The following is a 22064-nucleotide window of genomic DNA, read 5'->3' as shown; positions in this document are numbered from 1 at the left end:
AGTGCTGACATGGATCTTGGGGTACTTCTGGAGTCTAACCAGGGGAGTCAGTCCTCTTCTCGAATGCGGGCATGCACTTGCGCTTTCCTCCAGAGCGGTAGCAGCAGTGTCACGCAGTCCGCCGCGTAGATCAAAGGATCTATGGTTTTCCCTCGAGTCTTTCCCAAGAGGCTTTCCCACGAGGCTTTCCCACAGGGCTGTCCCATGTGCACACGTGGTGGGAGTCGATCCTCGGCTTGAACGTCAAGGCAGTGCAGGGAAAACAGTTTCCTCTGGAATGGACTGACACATCTGGTGGACTCTTGGAATGGTGGCACGACCCTGGAGTTCCTCTCGCCTTTCCTGTGGAGAGCGCCTCCTCTTGAGATGGGACGGGAACGCCGCGAATTCTTTTCCTAAGAAACAGGGAAAGGATCCCTCATCTGGAGCTAGGTGGCTGAAACGGGGCTCCCCTGGATGTGTGCGCGACCCTCGTGCTTCCTCTCGAGTGGAGACGGGTATGTCGGGGAACTTCTTGAGTTGCAGCAAGGGTGTGAAGGACCCTTTGGAAGTTCCAGTGGTTAGATGTGATTAGCCTCGAGAAGCCTCAGCGGAAATGGGCCTCATCTAGCCTGGAGGGCAATACCTCCTGGAATTTCTCGAGTTGCGGCAGGTGCTCTCGACTTACGACGGGGACCTCGGGGACCCGCTCTGGTGGCCTCAGGAAAGGCCAGTCCCCATGCGAGTTCCTCGGGGGCCTCTCGGGATTCCTCTCCCGTCGATGCCGGGGCCTAAGACCTTGTGTGGAGTCGGGGCCGGAACATGAGGATTCCTCTCCAGTGCTGACATGGATCTTGGGGTACTTCTGGAGTCTCCCCAGGGGAGTCAGTCCTCGTCTCGAATGCGGACATGCATTTGCGCTTTCCTCCAGAGCGGTAGCAGCAGTGTCACACAGTCCGCCGTGTGGATCAAAGGATCTATGGTTTTCCCTCGAGTCTTTCCCACGAGGCTTTCCCACGAGGCTTTCCCACAGGGCTGTCCCACGTGCACACGTGGTGGTAGTCGATCCTCGGCTTGAACGTCAAGGCAGTGCAGGGAAAACAGGTTCCTCTGGAATGGACTGACCCATCTGGGGGACTCTTTGAATGGTGGCACGACCCTGGAGTTCCTCTCGCCTTTCCTGTGGAGAGCGCCTCCTCCTGAGATCCGAAGGGAACGCCGGGAATTCATTCCCTACGAAACAGGGAAAGGATCCCTCATCTCGAGCTAGGAGGCAGAAACGGGGCTCCCCTGGATGTGTGCAGGACCCTCGTGCTTCCTCTCGAGTGGAGACGGGTATGTCAGGGAACTTCTTGAGTGGCAGCAAGGGTGTGAAGGACCCTTTGGAAGTTCCAGTGGCTAGATGTGATTAGCCTCGAGAAGCCTCAGCGGAAATGGGCCTCATCTCGCCTGGAGGGCAAAACCTCCTGGATTTTCTCGAGTTGCGGCAGGTGCTCTCGACTTACGACGGGGACCTCAGGGACCCGCTCTGGTGGCCTCAGGAAAGGCCAGTCCCCATGCGAGTTTCTCGAGGGCCTCTCGGGATTCCTCTCCCGTCGATGCCGGGGCCTAAGACCTTGTGTGGAGTCGGGGCCGGAACCTGAGGATTCCTCTCCAGTGCTGACATGGATATTGGGGTACTTCTGGAGTCTCCAAAGGGGAGTCAGTGCTCGTCTCGAATGCGGGCATGCACTTGCGCTTTCCTCCAGAGCGGTAGCAGCAGTGTCACCCAGTCCGCCGCGTGGATCAAAGGATCTATGCTTTTCCCTCGAGTCTTTCCCACGAAGCTTTCCCACGAGGCTTTCCCACAGGGCTGTCCCACGTGCAAACGTGGTGGGAGTGGATCCTCGCCTTGAACGTCAAGGCAGTGCAGGGAAAACAGGTTCCTCTGGAATGGACTGACACAGCTGGGGGACTCTTGGAATGGTGGCACGACCCTGGAGTTCTTCTCGCCTTTCCTGTGGAGAGCGCCTCCTCTTGAGATGCGACGGGAACGCCGGGAATTCTTTCCCTACGAAACAGGGAAAGGATCCCTCATCTCGAGCTAGGAGGCGGAAACGGGGCTCCTCTGGATGTGTGCGGGACCCTCGTGCTTCCCCTCCAGTGGAGACGGGTATGTCGGGGAACTTCTTGAGTTGCAGCAAGGGTGTGAAGGACCCTTTGGAAGTTCCAGAGGTTAGATGTGATTAGGCTCGAGAAGCCTCAGCGGAAATGGGCCACATCTCGCCTGGAGGGCAAAACCTCCTGGATTTTCACGAGTTGCGGCAGGTGCCCTAGACTTACGACGGGGAAATCGGGGACCCGCTCTGGTGGCCTCAGGAAAGGCCAGTCCCCATGCGAGTTCCTCTGGGGCCTCTCGGGATTCCTCTCCCGTCGATGCCGGGGCCTAAGACCTTGTGTGGAGTCGGGGCCGGAACCTGAGGATTCCTCTCCAGTGCTGACATGGATCTTGGGGTACTTCTGGAGTCTCCCCAGGGGAGTCAGTCCTCGTCTCGAATGCGGGCATGCACTTGCGCTTTCCTCCAGAGCGGTAGAAGCAGTGTCACGCAGTCCGCCGCGTGGATCAAAGGATCTATGGTTTTCCCTCGAGTCTTTCCCACGAGGCTTTCCCACGAGGCTTTCCCACAGGGCTGTCCCACGTGCACATGTGGTGGGAGTCGATCCTCGGCTTGAACGTCAAGGCAGTGCAGGGAAAACAGGTTGCTCTGGATTGCACTGACACATCTGGGGGACTCTTGGAATGGTGGCACGACCCTGGAGTTCTTCTCGCCTTTCCTGTGGAGAGCGCCTCCTCTTGAGATGCGACGGGAATGCCGGGAATTCTTTCCCTTCGAAACAGGGAAAGGATCCCTCAACTCGAGCTAGGCGGCAGAAACGGGGCTCCCCTGGATGTGTGCGGGACCCTCGTGCTTCCTCTCGAGTGGAGACGGGTATGTCGGGGAACTTCTTGAGTTGCAGCAAGGGTGTGAAGGACCCTTTGGAAGTTCCAGTGGTTAGATGTGATTAGCCTCGAGAATCCTCAGCGGAAATGGGCCTCATCTCGCCTGGAGGGCAAAACCTCCTGGATTTTCTCGAGTTGCGGCAGGTGCCTTCGACTTACGACGGGGACCTCGGGGACCCGCTCTGGTGGCCTCAGGAAAGTCCAGTCCCCATGCGAGTTCCTCGGGGGCCTCTCGGGATTCCTCTCCCATCGATGCCGGGGCCTAAGACCTTGTGTGGAGTCGGGGCCGGAACCTGAGGATTCCTCTCCACTGCTGACATGGATCTTGAGGTACTTCTGGAGTCTCCCCAGGGGAGTCAGTCCTCGTCTCGAATGCGGGCATGCACTTGCGCTTTCCTCCAGAGCGGTAGCAGCAGTGTCACGCAGTCCTCCGCGTGAATCAAATGATCTATGGTTTTCCCTCGAGTCTTTCCCACGAGGCTTTCCCACGAGGCTTTCCCACAGGGCTGTCCCACGTGCACACGTGGTGGGAGTCGATCCTCGGCTTGAACGTCAAGGCAGTGCAGGGAAAACAGGTTCCTCTGGAATGGACTGACACATCTGGGGGACTCTTGGAATGGTGGCACGACCCTGGAGTTCCTCTTGCCTTTCCTGTGGAGAGCGCCTCCTCTTGAGATGCGACGGGAACGCCGGGAATTCTTTCCCTACGAAACAGGGAAAGGATCCCTCATCTCGAGTTAGGAGGCGGAAACGGGGCTCCCCTGGATGTGTACGGGACCCCACGTGCTTCCTCTCGAGTGGAGACGGGTATGTCGGGGAACTGCTTGAGTTGCAGCAAGGGTGTGAAGGACCCTTTGGAAGTTCCCGTGGTTAGATGTGATTAGCCTCGAGAAGCCTCAGCGGAAATGGGCCTCATCTCGCCTGGAGGGCAAAACCTCCTGGATTTTCTCGAGTTGCGGCAGGTGCTCTCGACTTACGACGGGGACCTCAGGGACCCGCTCTGGTGGCCTCAGGAAAGGCCAGTCCCCATGCGAGTTCCTCGGGGGCCTCTCGGGATTCCTCTCCCGTCGATGCCGGGGCCTAAGACCTTGTGTGGAGTCGGGGCCGGAACCTGAGGATTCCTCTCCAGTGCTGACATGGATCTTGGGCTACTTCTGGAGTCTCCCCAGGGGAGTCAGTCCTCGTCTCGAATGCGGGCATGCACTTGCGCTTTCCTCCAGAGCGGTAGCAGCAGTGTCACGCAGTCTGCCGCGTGGATCAAAGGATCTATGGTTTTCCCTCGTGTCTTTCCCACGAGGCTTTCCCAAGAGGCTTTCCCACAGGGCTGTCCCACGTGCACACGTGGTGGGAGTCGATCCTCGGCTTGAACGTCAAGGCAGTGCAGGGAAAACAGGTTCCTCTGGAATGGACTGACACATCTGGGGGACTCTTGGAATGGTGGCACGACCCTGGAGTTCTTCTCGCCTTTCTTGTGGAGAGCGCCTCCTCTTGAGATGCGACGGAACGCCGGGAATTCTTTCCCTACGAAACACGGAAAGGATCCCTCATCTCGAGCTAGGAGGCGGAAACGGGGCTCCCCTGGATGTGTGCGGGACCCTCGTGCTTCCTCTCGAGTGGAGACGGGTATGTCGGGGAACTTCTTGAGTTGCAGCAAGGGTGTGAAGGACCCTTTGGAAGTTCCAGTGGTTAGATGTGATTAGCCTCGAGAATCCTCAGCGGAAATGGGCCTCATCTCGCCTGGAGGGCTAAACCTCCTGGATTTTCTCGAGTTGCGGCAGGTGCTCTCGACTTACGACGGGGACCTCAGGGACCCGCTCTGGTGGCCTCAGGAAAGGCCAGTCCCCATGCGAGTTCCTCGGGGGCCTCTCGGGATTCCACTCCCGTCGATGCCGGGGCCTTAGACCTTGTGTGGAGTCGGGGCCGGAAACTGAGGATTCCTCTCCAGTGCTGACATGGATCTTGGGGTACTTCTGGAGTCTCCCCAGGGGAGTCAGTCCTCGTCTCGAATGCGGGCATGCACTTGCGCTTTCCTCCAGAGCGGTAGCAGCAGTGTCACGCAGTCCGCCGCGTGGATAAAAGGATCTATGGTTTTCCCTCGAGTCTTTCCCACGAGGCTTTCCCACGAGGCTTTCCCACAGGGCTATCCCACGTGCACACGTGGTGGGAGTAGATCCTCGGCTTGAACGTCAAGGCAGTGCAGGGAAAACAGGTTCCTCTGGAATGGACTGACACATCTGGGGGACTCTTGGAATGGTGGCACGACCCTGGAGTTCCTGTCGCCTTTCCTGTGGAGAGCGCCTCCTCTTGAGATGCGACGGGAATGCCGGGAATTCTTTCCCTACGAAACAGGGAAAGGATCCCTCATCTCGAGCTAGGAGGCGGAAACGTGGCTCCCCTGGATATGTGCGCGACCCTCGTGCTTCCTCTCGGGTGGAGACGGGTATGTCGGGGAACTTCTTGAGTTGCAGCAAGGGTGTGAAGGACCCTTTGGAAGTTCCAGTGGTTAGATGTGATTAGCCTCGAGAATCCTCAGCGGAAATGGGCCTCATCTCGCCTGGAGGGCAAAACCTCCTGGATTTTCTCGAGTTGCGGCAGGTGCTCTCAACTCACGACGGGGACCTCAGGGACCCGCTCTGGTGGCCTCAGGAAAGGCCAGTCCCCATGCGAGTTCCTCGGGGGCCTCTCGGGATTCCTCTCCCGTCGATGCCGGGGCCTAAGACCTTGTGTGGAGTCGGGGCCGGAACCTGAGGATTCCTCTCCAGTGCTGACATGGATCTTGGGCTACTTCTGGAGTCTCCCCAGGGGAGTCAGTCCTCGTCTCGAATGCGGGCATGCACTTGCGCTTTCCTCCAGAGCGGTAGCAGCAGTGTCACGCAGTCCGCCGCGTGGATCAAAGGATCTATGGTTTTCCCTCGAGTCTTTCCCACGAGGCTTTCCCACGAAGCTTTCCCACAGGGCTGTCCCACGTGCACACGTTGTGGGAGTCGATCCTCGGCTTGAATGTCAAGGCAGTGCAGGGAAAACAGGTTCCTCTTGAATGGACTGACACATCTGGGGGACTCTTGGAATGGTGGCACGACCCTGGAGTTCTTCTCGCCTTTCCTGTGGAGAACGCCTCCTCTTGAGATGCGACGGAACGCCGGGAATTCTTTCCCTACGAAACAGGGAAAGGATCCCTCATCTCGAGCTAGGAGGCGGAAACGGGGCTCCCCTGGATGTGTGCGTGACCCTCTTGCTTCCTCTCGAGTGGAGACGGGTATGTCGGGGAACTTCTTGAGTTGCAGCAAGGGTGTGAAGGACCCTTTGGAAGTTCCAGTGGTTAGATGTGATTAGCCTCGAGAAGCCTCAGGGGAAATGGGCCTGATCTCGCCTGGAGGGCAAAACCTCCTGGATTTTCTCTAGTTGCGGCAGGTGCTCTCGACTTACGACGGGAACCTCAGGGACCCGCTCTGGTGGCCTCAGGAAAGGCCAGTCCCCATGCGAGTTCCTCGGGGGCCTCTCGGGATTCCTCTCCCGTCGATGCCGGGGCCTAAGACCTTGTGTGGAGTCGGGGCCGGAACCTGAGGATTCCTCTCCAGTGCTGACATGGATCTTGGGGTACTTCTGGAGTCTCCCCAGGGGAGTCAGTCCTCGTCTCGAATGCGGGCATGCACTTGCGCTTTCCTCCAGAGCGGTAGCAGCAGTGTCACGCAGTCCGCCGCGTGGATCAAAGGATCTATGGTTTTCCCTCGAGTCTTTCCCACGAGGCTTTCCCACGAGGCTTTCCCACAGGGCTGTCCCACGTGCACACGTGGTGGGAGTCGATCCTCGGCTTGAACGTCAAGGCAATGCAGGGAAAACAGGTTCCTCTGGAATGGACTGACACATCTGGGGGACACTTGGAATGGTGGCACGACCCTGGAGTTCCTCTCGCCTTTCCTGTGGAGAGCGCCTCCTCTTGAGATGCGACGGGAACGCCGGGAATTCTTTCCCTACGAAACAGGGAAAGGATCCCTCATGTCGAGCTAGGAGGCGGAAACGGGACTCCCCTGGATGTGTGCGGGACCCTCGTGCTTCCTCTCGAGTGGAGACGGGTATGTCGCAGAACTGCTTGAGTTGCAGCAAGGGTGTGAAGGACCCTTTGGAAGTTCCAGTGGTTAGATGTGATTAGCCTCGAGAATCCTCAGCGGAAATGGGCCTCATCTCGCCTGGAGGGCAAAACCTCCTGGATTTTCTCGAGTTGCGGCAGGTGCTCTCGACTTACGACGGGGACCACGGGGACCCGCTCTGGTGGCCTCTGGAAAGGCCAGTCCCCATGCGAGTTCCTCGGGGGCCTCTGGGGATTCCTCTCCCGTCGATGCCGGGGCCTAAGACCTTGTGTGGAGTCGGGGCCGGAACCTGAGGATTCCTCTCCAGTGCTGACATGGATCTTGGGCTACTTCTGGAGTCTCCCCAGTGGTGTCAGTCCTCGTCTCGAATGCGGGCATGCACTTGCGCTTTCCTCCAGAGCGGTAGCAGCAGTGTCACGCATTCCGCCGCGTGGATCAAATGATCTATGGATTTCCCTCGAGTCTTTCCCACGAGGCTTTCCCAAGAGGCTTTCCCACAGGGCTGTCCCACGTGCACACGTGGTGGGAGTCGATCCTCGGCTTGAACGTCAAGGCAGTGCAGGGAAAACAGGTTCCTCTGTAATGGACTGACACATCTGGGGGACTCTTGGAATGGTGGCACGACCCTGGAGTTCCTCTCGCCTTTCCTGTGGAGAGCGCCTCCTCTTGAGATGCGACGGGAACGCCGGGAATTCTTTCCCTACGAAACAGGGAAAGGATCCCTCATCTCGAGCTAGGAGGCGGAAACGGGACTCCCCTGGATGTGTGCGGGACCCTCGTGCTTCCTCTCGAGTGGAGACGGGTATGTCGGGGAACTTCTTGAGTTGCAGCAAGGGTGTGAAGGACCCTTTGGAAGTTCCAGTGGTTAGATGTGATTAGCCTCGAGAAGCCTCAGCGGAAATGGGCCTCATCTCGCCTGGAGGGCAAAACCTCATGGATTTTCTCGAGTTGCGGCAGGTGCACTCGACTTACGACGGGGAACTCGGGGACCCGCTCTGGTGGCCTCAGGAAAGCCCAGTCCCCATGCGAGTTCCTCGGCGGCCTCTCGGGATTCCTCTCCCATCGATGCCGGGGCCTAAGACCTTGTGTGGAGTCGGGGCCGGAACCTGAGGATTCCTCTCCAGTGCTGACATGGATCTTGGGCTACTTCTGGAGTCTCCCCAGGGGAGTCAGTCCTCGTCTCGAATGCGGGCATGCACTTGCGCTTTCCTCCAGAGCGGTAGCAGCAGTGTCACACAGTCCGCCGCGTGGATCAAAGGATCTATGGTTTTCCCTCGAGTCTTTCCCACGAGGCTTTCTCACGAGGCTTTCCCACAGGGCTGTCCCACGTGCACACGTGGTGGTAGTCGATCCTCGGCTTGAACGTCAAGGCAGTGCAGGGAATACAGGTTCCTCTGGAATGGACTGAAACATCTGGGGGACTCTTGGAATGGTGGCACGACCCTGGAGTTCCTCTCGCCTTTCCTGTGGAGAGCGCCTCCTCTTGAGATGCGGCGGGAATGCCGGGAATTCTTTCCCTACGAAACAGGGAAAGGATCCCTCATCTCGAGCTAGGCGGCGGAAACGGGGCTCCCCTGGATGTGTGCGGGACCCTCGTGCTTCCTCTCGAGTGGAGACGGGTATGTCGGGGAACTTCTTGAGTTGCAGCAAGGGTGTGAAGGACCCTTTGGAAGTTCCAGTGGTTAGATGTGATTAGCCTCGAGAATCCTCAGCGGAAATGGGCCTCATCTCGCCTGGAGTGCAAAACCTCATGGATTTTCTCGAGTTGCGGCAGGTGCCTTCGACTTACGACGGGGACCTCGGGGACCCGCTGTGGTGGCCTCAGGAAAGGCCAGTCCCCATGCGAGTTCCTCGTGGGCCTCTCGGGATTCCTCTCCCATCGATGCCGGGGCCTAAGACCTTGTGTGGAGTCGGGGCCGGAACCTGAGGATTCCTCTCCACTGCTGACATGGATCTTGAGGTACTTCTGGAGTCTCCCCAGGGGAGTCAGTCCTCGTCTCGAATGCGGGCATGCACTTGCGCTTTCCTCCAGAGCGGTAGCAGCAGTGTCACGCAGTCCTCCGCGTGAATCAAATGATCTATGGTTTTCCCTCGAGTCTTTCCCACGAGGCTTTCCCACGAGGCTTTCCCACAGGGCTGTCCCACGTGCACACGTGGTGGGAGTCGATCCTCGGCTTGAACGTCAAGGCAGTGCAGGGAAAACAGGTTCCTCTGGAATGGACTGACACATCTGGGGGACTCTTGGAATGGTGGCACGACCCTGGAGTTCCTCTTGCCTTTCCTGTGGAGAGCGCCTCTCTTGAGATGCGACGGGAACGCCGGGAATTCTTTCCCTAAGAAACAGGGAAAGGATCCCTCATCTCGAGCTAGGAGGCAGAAACGGGGCTCCCCTGGATGTGTGCGGGACCCACGTGCTTCCTCTCCAGTGGAGACGGGTAGGTCGGGGAACTTCTTGAGTTGCACCAAAGGTGTGAAGGACCCTTTGGAAGTTCCAGGGGTTAGATGTGATGAGCCTCGAGAAGCCTCAGCGGAAATGGGCCTCATCTCGCCTGGAGGGCAAAACCTCCTGGATTTTCTCGAGTTGAGGCAGGTGCTCTCGACTTACGACGGGACCTCAGGGACCCGCTCTGGTGGCCTAAGGAAAGTCCAGTCCCCATGCGAGTTCCTCGGGGGCCTCTCGGGATTCCTCTCCCGTCGATGCCGGGGCCTAAGACCTTGTGTGGAGTCGGGGCCGGAACCTGAGGATTCCTCTCCAGTGCTGACATGGATCTTGGGGTAATTCTGGAGTCTCCCCAGGGGAGTCAGTGCTCGTCTCGAATGCGGGCATGCACTTACGCTTTCCTGCAGAGCGGTAGCAGCAGTGTCACACAGTCCGCCGCGTGGATCAAAGGATCTATGGTTTTCCCTCGAGTGTTTCCCACGAGGCTTTCCCACGAGGCTTTCCCACAGGGCTGTCCCACGTGCACACGTGGTGGGAGTCGATCCTCGGCTTGAACGTCAAGGCAGTGCAGGGAAAACAGGTTCCTCTGGAATGGACTGAGACATCTGGGGGACTCTTGGAATGGTGACACGACCCTGGAGTTCCTCTCGCCTTTCCTGTGGAGAGCGCCTCCTCTTGAGATACGACGGGAACGCCGGGAATTCTTTCCCTACGAAACAGGGAAAGGATCCCTCATCTCGATCTAGGAGGCGGAAACGGGGCTCCCCTGGATGTGTGCGGGACCCTCGTGCTTCCTCTCGAGTGGAGACGGGTATGTCGGGGAACTTCTTGAGTTGCAGCAAGGGTGTGAAGTACCCTTTGGAAGTTCCAGTGGTCAGATGTGATTAGCCTCGAGAAGCCTCAGCGGAAATGGGCCTCATCTCGCCTGGAGGGCAAAACCTCATGGATTTTCTCGAGTTGCGGCAGGTGCTCTCGACTTACGACGGGGACCTCAGGGACCCGCTCTGGTGGCCTCAGGAAAGGCCAGTCCCCATGCGACTTCCTCGGGGGCATCTCGGGATTCCTCTCCCATCGATGCCGGGGCCTAAGACCTTGTGTGGAGTCGGGGCCGGAACCTGAGGATTCCTCTCCAGGGCTGACATGGATCTTGAGGTACTTCTGGAGTCTCCCCAGGTGAGTCAGTCCTCGTCTCGAATGCGGGCATGCACTTGCGCTTTCCTCCAGAGCGGTAGCAGCAGTGTCACGCAGTCCGCCGCGTGGATCAAAGGATCTATGGTTTTCCCTTGAGTCTTTCCCACGAGGCATTCCCACGAGGCTTTCCCACAGGGCTGTCCCACGTGCACACGTGGTGGGAGTCGATCCTCGGCTTGAACGTCAAGGCAGTGCAGGGAAAACAGGTTCCTCTGGAATGGACTGACACATCTGGGGGACTCTTGGAATGGTGGCACGACCCTGGAGTTCCTCTTGCCTTTCCTGTGGAGAGCGCCTCCTCTTGAGATGCGACGGGAACGCCGGGAATTCTTTCCCTAAGAAACAGGGAAAGGATCCCTCATCTCGAGCAAGGAGGCGGAAACGGGGCTCCCCTGGATGTGTGCGCGACCCTCGTGCTTCCTCTCGAGTGGAGACGGGTATGTCGGGGAACTTCTTGAGTTGCAGCAAGGGTGTGAAGGACCCTTTGGAAGTTCCAGTGGTTAGATGTGATTAGCCTCGAGAAGCCTCAGTGGAAATGGGCCTCATCTCGCCTGGAGGGCAAAACCTCATGGATTTTCTCGAGTTGCGGCAGGTGCTCTCGACTTACGACGGGAACCTCAGGGACCCGCTCTGGTGGCCGCAGGAAAGGCCAGTCCACATGCGAGTTCCTCGGGGGCCTCTCGGGATTCCTCTCCCATTGATGCCGGGCCCTAAGACCTTGTGTGGAGTCGGGGCCGGAACCTGAGGATTCCTCTCCACTGCTGACATGGATCTTGAGGTACTTCTGGAGTCTCCCCAGGGGAGTCAGTCCTCGTCTCGAATGCGGGCATGCACTTGCGCTTTCCTCCAGAGCGGTAGCAGCAGTGTCACGCAGTCCCCCGCGTGGATCAAAGGATCTATGGTTTTCCCTTGAGTCTTTCCCACGAGCCATTCCCACGAGGCTTTCCCACAGGGCTGTCCCACGTGCACAGGTGGTGGGAGTCGATCCTCGGCTTGAACGTCAAGGCAGTGCAGGGAAAACAGGTTCCTCTTGAATGGACTGACACATCTGGGGGACTCTTGGAATGGTGGCACGACCCTGGAGTTTCTCTCGCCTTTCCTGTGGAGAGCACCTCCTCTTTAGATGCGACGGGAACGCCGGGAATTCTTTCCCTACGAAACAAGGAAAGGATCCCTCATCTTGAGCTAGGAGGCGGAAACGGGGCTCCCCTGGATGTGTGCGGGACCCCACGTGCTTCCTCTCGAGTGGAGACGGGTATGTCGGGGAACATGTTGATTGCAGCAAGGGTGTGAAAGACCCTTTGGAAGTTCCAGTTGTTAGATGTGATTAGCCTCGAGAAGCCTCAGCGGAAATGGGCCTCATCTCGCCTGGAGGGCAAAACCTCCTGGATTTTCTCGAGTTGCGGCAGGTGCTCTCGACTTACGACGGGGACCTCAGGGACCCGCTCTGGTGGCCTCAGGAAAGTCCAGTCCCCATGCGAGTTCCTCGGGGGCCTCTCGGGATTCCTCTCCCTTCGATGCCGGGGCCTAAGACCTTGTGTGGAGTCGGGGCCGGAACCTGAGGATTCCTCTCCACTGCTGACATGGATCTTGGGGTACTTCTGGAGTCTCCCCAGGGGAGTCAGTCCTCGTCTCGAATGCGGGCATGCACTTGCGCTTTCCTCCAGAGCGGTAGCAGCAGTGTCACCCAGTCCGCCCCGTGGATCAAAGGATCTATGGTTTTCCCTCGAGTCTTTCCCACGAGGCTTTCCCACGAGGCTTTCCCACAGGGCTGTCCCACGTGCACACGTGGTGGGACTCGATCCTCGGCTTGAACGTCAAGGCAGTGCAGGGAAAACAGGTTCCTCTGGAATGGACTGACACATCTGGGGGACTCTTGGAATGGTGGCACGACCCTGGAGTTCTTCTCGCCTTTCCTGTGGAGAGCGCCTCCTCTTGAGATGCGACGGAACGCCGGGAATTCTTTCCCTACGAAACAGGGAAAGGATCCCTCATCTCGAGCTAGGAGGCGGAAACGGGGATCCCCTGGATGTGTGCGCGACCCTCTTGCTTCCTCTCGAGTGGAGACGGGTATGTCGGGGAACTTCTTGAGTTGCAGCAAGGGTGTTAAGGACCCTTTGGAAGTTCCAGTGGTTAGATGTGATTAGCCTCGAGAAGCCTCAGGGGAAATGGGCCTCATCTCGCCTGGAGGGCTAAACCTCCTGGATTTTCTCGAGTTGCGGCAGGTGCTCTCGACTTACGACGGGGACCTCAGGGACCCGCTCTGGTTGCCTCAGGAAAGGCCAGTCCCCATGCGAGTTCCTCGGGGGCCTCTCGGGATTCCTCTCCCGTCGATGCCGGGGCCTTAGACCTTGTGTGGAGTCGGGGCCGGAACCTGAGGATTCCTCTCCAGTGCTGACATGGATCTTGGGGTACTTCTAGAGTCTCCCCAGGGGAGTCAGTCCTCGTCTCGAATGCGGGCATGCACTTGCGCTTTCCTCCAGAGCGGTAGCAGCAGTGTCACGCAGTCCGCCGCGTGGATAAAAGGATCTATGGTTTTCCCTCGAGTCTTTCCCACGAGGCTTTCCCACGAGGCTTTCCCACAGGGCTATCCCACGTGCACACGTGGTGGGAGTAGATCCTCGGCTTGAACGTCAAGGCAGTGCAGGGAAAACAGGTTCCTCTGGAATGGACTGACACATCTCGGGGACTCTTGGAATGGTGGCACGACCCTGGAGTTCCTGTCGCCTTTCCTGTGGAGAGCGCCTCCTCTTGAGATGCGACGGGAATGCCGGGAATTCTTTCCCTACGAAACAGGGAAAGGATCCCTCATCTCGAGCTAGGAGGCGGAAACGGGGCTCCCCTGGATATGTGCGCGACCCTCGTGCTTCCTCTCGGGTGGAGACGGGTATGTCGGGGAACTTCTTGAGTTGCAGCAAGGGTGTGAAGGACCCTTTGGAAGTTCCAGTGGTTAGATGTGATTAGCCTCGAGAATCCTCAGCGGAAATGGGCCTCGTCTCGCCTGGAGGGCAAAACCTCCTGGATTTTCTCGAGTTGCGGCAGGTGCTCTCAACTTACGACGGGGACCTCGGGGACCCGCTCTGGTGGCCTCAGGAAAGGCCAGTCCCCATGCGAGTTCCTCGGGGGCCTCTCGGGATTCCTCTCCCGTCGATGCCGGGGCCTAAGACCTTGTGTGGAGTCGGGGCCGGAACCTGAGGATTCCTCTCCAGTGCTGACATGGATCTTGGGGTACTTCTGGAGTCTCCCCAGGGGAGTCAGTCCTCGTCTCGAATGCGGGCATGCACTTGCGCTTTCCTCCAGAGCGGTAGCAGCAGTGTCACGCAGTCCGCCGCGTGGATCAAAGGATCTATGGTTTTCCCTCGAGTCTTTCCCACGAGGCTTTCCCACGAGGCTTTCCCACAGGGCTGTCCCACGTGCACACGTGGTGGGAGTCGATCCTCGGCTTGAACGTCAAGGCAGTGCAGGGAAAACAGGTTCCTCTGTAATGGACTGACCCATCTGGGGGTCTCTTGGAATGGTGTCACGACCCTGGAGTTCCTCTCCCCTTTCCTGTGGAGAGCGCCTCCTCTTGAGATGGGATGGGAACGCCGGGAATTCTTTCCCTACGAAAGAGGGAAAGGATCCCTCATCTCGAGCTAGGAGGCGGAAACGTGGCTCCCCTGGATGTGTGCGGGACCCCACGTGCTTCCTCTCTAGTGGAGACGGGTATGTCCGGGAACTTCTTGGGTTGCAGCAAAGGTGTGACGGACCCTTTGGAAGTTCCAGTGGTTAGATATGATTAGCCTCGAGAAGCCTCAGCGGAAATGGGCCTCATCTCGCCTGGAGGGCAAAACCTCCTGGATTTTCTCGAGTTGTGGCAGGTGCTCTCGACTTACGACGGGGACCTTAGGGACCCGCTCTGGTGGCCTCAGGAAAGGCCAGTCCCCATGCGAGTTCCTCGGGGGCCTCTCGGGATTCCTCTCCCTTCGATGCCAGGGACTAAGACCTTGTGTGGAGTCGAGGCCGGAAACTGAGGATTCCTCTCCAGTGCTGACATGGATCTTGGGGTACTTCTGGAGTCTCCCCAGGGGAGTCAGTCCTCGTCTCGAATGCGGGCATGAACTTGCGCTTTCCTCCAGAGCAGTAGCACCACTGTCACGCAGTCCGCCGCGTGGATCAAAGGATCTATGGTTTTCCCTCGAGTCTTTCCCACGAGGCTTTCCCACAGGGCTGTCCCATGTGCACACGTGGTGGGAGTCGATCCTCGGCTTGAACGTCAAGGCAGTGCAGGGAAAACAGGTTCCTCTGGAATGGACTGACACATCTGGGGGTCTCTTGGAATGGTGGCACGACCCTGGAGTTCCTCTCGCCTTTACTGTGGAGAGCGCCTCCTCTTGAGATGTGACGGGAACGCCGGGAATTCTTTCCCTAAGAAAGAGAGAAAGGATCCCTCATCTTGAGCTAGGAGGCGGAAACGGGGCTCCCCTGGATGTGTGCGGGACCCTCGTGCTTCCTCTCGAGTGGACACGGGTATGTCGGGGAACTTCTTGAGTTGCAGCAAGGGTGTGAAGGACCCTTTGGAAGTTCCAGTGGTTAGATGTGATTAGCCTCGAGAAGCCTCAGCGGAAATGGGCCTCATCTCGCCTGGAGGGCAAAACCTCCTGGATTTTCTCGTGTTGCGGCAGGTGCTCTCGACTTACGACCGGGACCTCAGGGACCCGCTCTGGTGGCCTCAGGAAAGGCCAGTCCCCATGCGAGTTCCTCGGGGGCCTCTCGGGATTCCACTCCCGTCGATGCCGGGGACTAAGACCTTGTGTGGAGTCGGGGCCGGAACCTGAGGATTCCTCTCCAGTGCTGACATGGATCTTGGGGTACTTCTGGAGTCTCCCCAGGGGAGTCAGTCCTCGTCTTGAATGCGGGCATGCACTTGCGCTTTCCTCCAGAGCGATAGCAGCAGTGTCACGCAGTCCGCCGCGTGGATCAAAGGATCTATGGATTTCCCTCGAGTCTTTCCCACGAGGCTTTCCCACGAGGCTTTCCCTCAGGGCTGTCCCACGTGCACACGTGGTGGGAGTCGATCCTCGGCTTGAACGTCAAGGCAGTGCAGGGAAAACAGGTTCCTCTGGAATGGACTGACACATCTGGGGGACTCTTGGAATGGTGGCACGACCCAGGAGTTCCTCTCGACTTTCCTGTGGAGATCGCCTCCTCTTGAGATGCGACGGGAACGCCGGGAATTCTTTCCCTACGAAAGAGAGAAAGGATCACTCATCTCGAGCTAGGAGGCGGAAACGGGGCACCCCTGGATGTGTGCGGGACCCTCTTGCTTCCTCTCGAGTGGAGACGGGTATGTCGGGGAACTTCTTGAGTTGCAGCAAGGGTGTGAAGGACCCTTTGGAAGTTCCAGTGGTTAGATGTGATTAGCCTCGAGAAGCCTCAGCGGAAATGGGCCTCATCTCGCCTGGAGGGCAAAACCTCCTGGATTTTCTCAAGTTGCGGCAGGTGCTCTCGACTTACGACGGGGACCTCAGGGACCCGCTCTGGTGGCCTCAGGAAAGGCCAGTCCCCATGCGAGTTCCTCGGGGGCCTCTCGGGATTCCTCTCCCGTCGATGCCGGGGCCTAATGCCTTGTGTGGAGTCGGGGCCGGAACCTGAGGATTCCTCTCCAGTATTGACATGGATCTTGGGGTACTTCTGGAGTCTCCCCAGGGGAGTCAGTCCTCGTCTCGAATGCGGGCATGCACTTGCGCTTTCCTCCAGAGCAGTAGCACCACTGTCACACAGTCTGCCGCGTGGATCAAAGGATCTATGGTTTTCCCTCGAGTTTTTCCCACGAGGCTTTCCCACGAGGCTTTCCCACAGGGCTGTCCCACGTGCACACGTGGTGGGAGTCGATCCTCGGCTTGAACGTCAAGGCAGTGCAGGGAAAACAGGTTCCTCTGTAATGGACTGACACATCTGGTGGTCTCTTGGAATGGTGCCACGACCCTGGAGTTCCTCTCGCCTTTCCTGTGGAGAGCGCCTCCTCTTGAGATGCGACGGGAACGCCGGGAATTCTTTCCCTACTAAACAGGGAAAGGATCTCTCATCTCAAGCTGGGAAGCGGAAACGGGGCACCCCTGGATGTGTACGGGACCCCACGTGCTTCCTCTCGAGTGGAGACGGGTTGTCGGGGAACTTCTCCACTTGCAGCAAGGGTGTGAAGGACCCTTTGGAAGTTTCAGTGGTTAGATGTGATTAGCCTCGAGAAGCCTCAGCGGAAATGGGCCTCATCTCGCCTGGAGGGCAAAACCACCTGGATTTTCTCGAGTTGCGGCAGGTGCTCTCGACTTACAACGGGGACCTCAGGGACCCGCTCTGGAGGCCTCAGGAAAGGCCAGTCCCCATGCGAGTTCCTCAGGGGCCTCTCGGGATTCCTCTCCCGTCGATGCCGGGGCCTAAGACCTTGTGTGGAGTCGGGGCCGGAACCTGAGGATTCCTCTCCAGTGCTGACATGCATCTTGGGGTACTTCTGGAGTCTCCCCAGGGGAGTCAGTCCTCGTCTCGAATGCGGGCATGCACTTGAGCTTTCCTCCAGGGCGGTAGCAGCAGTGTCACGCAGTCCGCCGCGTGGATCAAAGGATCTATGGTTTTCCCTCGAGTCTTTCCCACGAGTTTTTCCCACGAGGCTTTCCCACGAGGCTTTCCCACAGGGCTGTCCCACGTGCACACGTGGTGGGAGTCGATCCTCGGCTTGAACGTCAAGGCAGTGCAGGGTAAACAGGTTCCTCTGGAATGGACTGACACATCTGGGGGACTCTTGGAATGGTGGCACGACCCTGGAGTTCCTCTCGCCTTTCCTGTGGAGAGTGCCTCCTCTTGAGATGCGACGGGAATGCCGGGAATTCTTTCCCTACGAAACAGGGAAAGGATCCCTCATCTCGAGCTAGGAGGCGGAAACGGGGCTCCCCTGGATGTGTGCGGGACCCCACGTGCTTCCTCTCGAGTGGAGACGGGTATGTCGGGGAACTTCTTGAGTTGCAGCAAGGGTGTGAAGGACCCTTTGGAAGTTCCAGTGCTTAGACGTGATTAGCCTCGAGAAGCCTCAGCGGAAATGGGCCTCATGTCGCCTGGAGGGCAAAACCTCCTGGATTTTCTCGAGTTGCGGCAGGTGCTCTCGACTTACGACGGGGACCTCAGGGACCCGCTCTGGTGGCCTCAGGAAAGGCCAGTCCCCATGCAAGTTCCTCGGGGGCCTTTCGGGATTCCTCTCCCGTCGATGCCGGGGCCTAAGACCTTGTGTGGAGTCGGGGCCGGAACCTGAGGATTCCTCTCCAGTGCTGACATGGATCTTGGGGTACTTCTGGAGTCTCCCCAGGGGAGTCAGTCCTCGTCTCGAATGCGGGCATGCACTTGGGCTTTCCTCCAGAGCGGTAGCAGCAGTGTCACGCAGTGCGCCGCGTGGATCAAAGGATCTATGGTTTTCCCTCGAGTCTTTCCCACGAGGCTTTCCCACGAGGCTTACCCACAGGGCTGTACCCCATGCACACGTGGTGGGACTCGATCCTCGGCTTGAACGTCAAGGCAGTGCAGGGAAAACAGGTTCCTCTGGAATGGACTGACACATCTGGGGGACTCTTGAAATGGTGGCACGACCCTGGAGTTCCTCTCGCCTTTCCTGTGGAGAGCCCCTCCTCTTGAGATGCGACGGGAACGCCGGGAATTCTTTCCCTACGAAACAGGGAAAGGATCCCTCATCTCGAGCTAGGAGGCGGAAACGGGGCTCCCCTGGATGTGTGCGGGACCCTCGTGCTTCCTCTCGAGTGGACACGGCTATGTAGGGGAACTTCTTGAGTTGCAGCAAGGGTGTGAAGGACCCTTTGAAAGTTCCAGTGGTTAGATGTGATTAACCTCGAGAAGCCTCAGCGGAAATGGGCCTTATCTCGCCTGGAGGGCAAAACCTCCTGGATTTTCTCGAGTTGTGGTAGCTGCTCTCGACTTACGACGGGGACCTCAGGGACCCGCTCTGGTGGCCTCAGGAAAGGCCAGTCCCCATGCGAGTTCCTCAGGGGCCTCTCGGGATTCCTCTCCCGTCAATGCCGGGGCCTAAGACCTTGTGTGGAGTCGGGGCCGGAACCTGAGGATTCCTCTCCAGTGCTGACATGGATCTTGGAGTACTTTTGGAGTCTCCCCAGGGGAGTCAGTCTTCGTCTCGAATGGGGGCATGCACGTGCGCTTTCCTCCGAGCTGTAGCACCAGCGTCACGATTCCTGTCGCGTGGATCAAGGGATCTGTGGCTTTCCCTCGAGGCTTTCCCACGAGGCTTTCCCACAGGGCTGTCCCACGTGAGACCGTGGTGGGAGTCGATCCTCCTCGTTAAAGTCAAGGCAGTGCAGGGAAAACAGTATCCTCAGGAATGGACTGAGACATCTGGGGGACTCTTGGAATGGTGGCACGACGCTGGAGTTGCTCTCACCTTTCCTGTGGAGAGCCCCTACACTTGAGATGCGATGGGAACGCCAAGGAATCTCTCCTGAACAAGCAGCGAACGGATCCCTCATCTCGACCTACGAGGCGGAAACGGAGCTCTTCTGGATGTGGGTGGGACATGCGTGCTTCCTCTCGAGTGAAGAGGGGTATATAGGGGAACTTCTTGAGTTGCAGCAAGGGTGTCAAGGACCCTTTGGAAGTTCCAGAGCTTAGGTGTGATTAGCCTTGAGAAGCCTCAGCGGAAATGGGCCTCATCTCGCCTGCAGGGCAAAACCTCCTGGATTTTCTCTAGTTGCGGCAGGTGCTCTCGACTTACGACGGGGACCTCAGGGACCCGCTCTGGTGGCCTCAGGAAAGGCCAGTCCCCATGCGAGTTCCTCGGGGGCCTCTCGGGATTCCTCTCCCCTCGATGCCGGGGCCTAAGACCTTGTGTGGAGTCGGGGCCGGAACCTGAGGATTCCTCTCCAGTGCTGACATGGATCTTGGGGTACTTCTGGAGTCATCCCAGGGGAGTCATTCCTCGTCTCGAATGCTGGCATGCACTTGCTCTTTCCTCCAGAGCCGTAGCAGCAGTGTCACGCAGTCCGCCGCGTGGATCAAAGGATCTATGGTTTTCCCTCGAGTCTTTCCCACGAGGGTTTCCCACGAGGCTTTCCCACAGGGCTGTCCCACGTGCACACGTGGTGGGAGTCGATCCTCGGCTTGAACGTCAAGGCAGTGCAGGGAAAACAGGTTCCTCTGGAATGGACTGACACATCTGGGGGACTCTTGGAATGGTGGCACGACCCTGGAGTTCCTCTCGCCTTTCCTGTGGAGAGCGCCTCCTCTTGAGATGCGACGGGAACGCCGCGAATTCTTTCCCTACGAAACAGGGAAAGGATCCCTCATCTCGAGCTAGGAGGCGGAAACGGGGTCCCCTGGATGTGTGCGGGACCCCACGTGCTTCCTCTCGAGTGGAGACGGGTATGTGGGGGAACTTCTTGAGTTGCAGCAAGGGTGTGAAGGACCCTTTGGAAGTTCCAGTGGTTAGATGTGATTAGCCTCGAGAAGCCTCAGCGGAAATGGGCCTCATCTCGCCTGGAGTGCAAAACCTCCTGGATTTTCTCGAGTTGCGGCAGGTGCTCTCGACTTACGACGGGGACCTCAGGGACCCGCTCTGGTGGCCTCAGGAAAGGCCAGTCCCCATGCGAGTTCCTCGGGGTCCTCTCGGGATTCCTCTCCCGTCCATGCCGGGGCCTAAGACGTTGTGTGGAGTCGGGAACGGAACCTGGGGATTCCTCTCCAGTGCTGATATGGATCTTGGGGTACTTCTGGAGTCTCCCCAGGGGAGTCAGTCGTCGTCTCGAATGCGGGCATGCACTTGCGCTTTCCTCCAGAGCAGTAGCAGCAGTGTCACGCTGTCCGCCGCGTGGATCAAAGGATCTATGGTTTTCCCTCGAGTCTATCCCATGAGGCTTTCCCACGAGTCTTTCCCACAGGGCTGTCCCACAGGGCTGTCCCACGTGCCAGCGTGGTGTGAGTCGATCCTCGGCGTGGGAGTCGATCCTCGGCGTGAAAGCCGAGGTAGTGCAGGGCAAACAGGTTCCTCTGAATGGACTGAGACATCTGGGGGACTCTTGGAATGGTGGCACGATGCTGGAGTTCCTCTCGCCTTTCCTGTGGAGAGCGCCTCCTCTTGAGGTGAGAGGGAAACGTCGGGATTTCTTTCCGGACAAAGCAGCGAAATGTCCCTCATCTCTAGCTACGAGGCGGAAACGGGGCTCCTCTGGATGTGGATGGGATCCTCGTGCTTCTTCTAGAGTGGAGACGGGTATGTCAGGCAACTTCTTGAGTTGCAGCAAGGGTGTGAAGGACCTTTTGGAAGTTCAAGAGGCTAGACGTGATTAGCCTGAAGAAGCCTCAGCGGAAATGGGCCTCATCTCGCCTGGAGGGAAAAACCTCCTGGATTTTCTCGAGTTGCGGCAGGTGCTCTCGACTTACGACGGTGACCTAAGGGACGCGCTCTGGTGGCCTCAGGACTGGCCAGTCCCCATTCCAGTGGCTCGGGAGCCTCTCGGGATTCCGCTCCCTTCGATGCCAGAGCCTAAGACCTTGTGTGGAGTCGTGTCTGGAACATGAGGTTTCCTCTCCATTGCTAACATGGATCGTGGAGTACTTCTCGTGTTTCCCCAGGGGAGTAAGTCCCCGTCTCGAATGGGGGCATGCACGTGCGCTTTCCTCCAGAGCTGTAACAACACTGTCATGCCTCCCGGCGCACCGATCATGGGATCTGTGGCTTTCCCACGAGGCTTTCCCACGAGGCTTTCCCACAGGACTGTCCCACGTGTCACCGTGGTGTGAGTCGATGCTCGGCGTGAAACTCGAGGCAGTGCAGGGATAACAGGTTCCTCTGGAATGGACTGAGATATCTGGGGGACTCTGGGAACGGTGGCACGACCCTGGCGTTCCTCTCGCCTTTCCTGTGAGGAGCGCCTCCACTTGAGATGCAACGGGAACTCCCAGAATTATTTCCTGAAAAAGCTGTGAAAGGATCCCTCATCTTGAGCTACGAGGCGGACACGGGGCTCCCCTGGATGTGGGCGGGACCCTCGTGCTTCCTCTCGAGTGGAGACGGGTATGTTAGGGAACTTCTTGAGTTGCAGCAAGGGTGTGAAGGACCTTTTAGAAGTTCCAGAGGTTAGGTGTGATTAGCTTCCAGAAGCCTCAGCGGAAATGGGCCTCACTCAGCTGGAGTGCAAAACCTCCTTGATTTTCTCGAGTTGCGGCAGGTGCTCTTGACTTACGACGGGGACTTTAGGGACCCGCTCTGGTGGCCTCAATACTGGCCCGTCCCCATTCGAATTGCTCGGGGTCCTCTCGGGATTCAACTTCCGTCGATGCCGGGGCCTAAGTCCTTGTGTGGAGTCGGGGCCGGAACCTGAGGATTCCTCTCCAGTAC

This window comes from Ovis canadensis, chromosome 8 (genome assembly GCF_042477335.2).
Source record: "Ovis canadensis isolate MfBH-ARS-UI-01 breed Bighorn chromosome 8, ARS-UI_OviCan_v2, whole genome shotgun sequence".
Taxonomy (NCBI): Eukaryota; Metazoa; Chordata; class Mammalia; order Artiodactyla; family Bovidae; genus Ovis; species Ovis canadensis.
Note: the sequence above shows the minus strand (reverse complement) of the source record.